Source organism: Zootermopsis nevadensis, unplaced genomic scaffold (assembly GCF_977971745.1).
Source record: "Zootermopsis nevadensis isolate Lab colony 2312 unplaced genomic scaffold, Znev_1.0 Znev_ptg000021l, whole genome shotgun sequence".
Lineage (NCBI taxonomy): Eukaryota > Metazoa > Arthropoda > Insecta > Blattodea > Termopsidae > Zootermopsis > Zootermopsis nevadensis.
In genome coordinates this window covers 21287698-21288671 of record NW_028259153.1, presented here as the reverse complement: position 1 = coordinate 21288671, position 974 = coordinate 21287698, and the positions used below count along the sequence as shown (strand labels likewise).

The following is a 974-nucleotide window of genomic DNA, read 5'->3' as shown; positions in this document are numbered from 1 at the left end:
GTGTGAAAAAGTTTTTGTACTTTTTTTTCAGACTAGAGATACAGGAAGAGTTGCGGTGGTTGGGAGGAGGGGGAGGTTATGAAATCGTTATAATGTGTTACAGTCTCATTTAAAGACTACTAGAATCGCTATCAGCACTTTTTAAACATTTTTATGCTCGGTTACATTCTGCAACACTTTGCTGACAAAACGTCCTTTGAAGTTATGTATATGGAAAAAGGCAAATGCGTTCGTTACGTATCCATGGAGATAACTCGCGTAACTCTGCGTATAGGAGCCTCATTTTATAGGCGGTGCCTCTGTGATTTTTGTCGGTAGAGAGAGCAAGGAACAAAAATGTAATGAGTTAAACCAAGACCATGATTTCATGATATCGTGGCCTTTCTGAAAATTACCCTCCTGTTGTCAATCATATCGTTACAGAATACTCAAGAATTCCTTAGTATCTTTCAGACTTTTCAGTCAGAACTTCTGTAATTTTTGATAACATATGAAATTGTCAGCGAGAAAGTAAACATTTCATACCCGTAATTTAATTTGGGTTGTTTGTGGCATTTTACTGGTGAACAACAAAGTAATCATGGGAACAGTATTCTAAAAAAAATACATATTTGTTAGTACAGCACAACATGGAAGGAATTTTCCTGAAGATGGAGACAGTATATTCGACCGAAACGTTGGTATTCCCTTATTAGTCCATCCTCACGGTGTAACAATCCAGAAGAACACGTCACTTTCACCGATGTGAGAGCATCAAATCTCACATGTTGAAAAACGTCTAGCAAGATCGTAGGTGCACTTCAGCTTGTTGAAGATGAAAATTGAAGCACGTTTGATATTTTTCTTTGAAGTCTATCCTTTTAAAATCATCAGTGGACTAAAAACGGGTTGAAAAAAAATTGGCCCGTGGGGGGATCGAACCCACGACCTTCGCGTTATTAGCACGACGCTCTAACCAACTGAGCTAACGGGCC

At 38.6% G+C, this 974-nt stretch overlaps 1 non-coding gene across 1 annotated transcript; it reads right to left on the bottom strand.

Moving 5' to 3' along the window:
- Positions 1 to 900: 900 nt before the first annotated feature.
- TRNAI-AAU (transfer RNA isoleucine (anticodon AAU)) lies at positions 901 to 974 on the bottom strand. Its single transcript has one exon. It is a non-coding gene; the product is annotated as a tRNA-Ile (tRNA).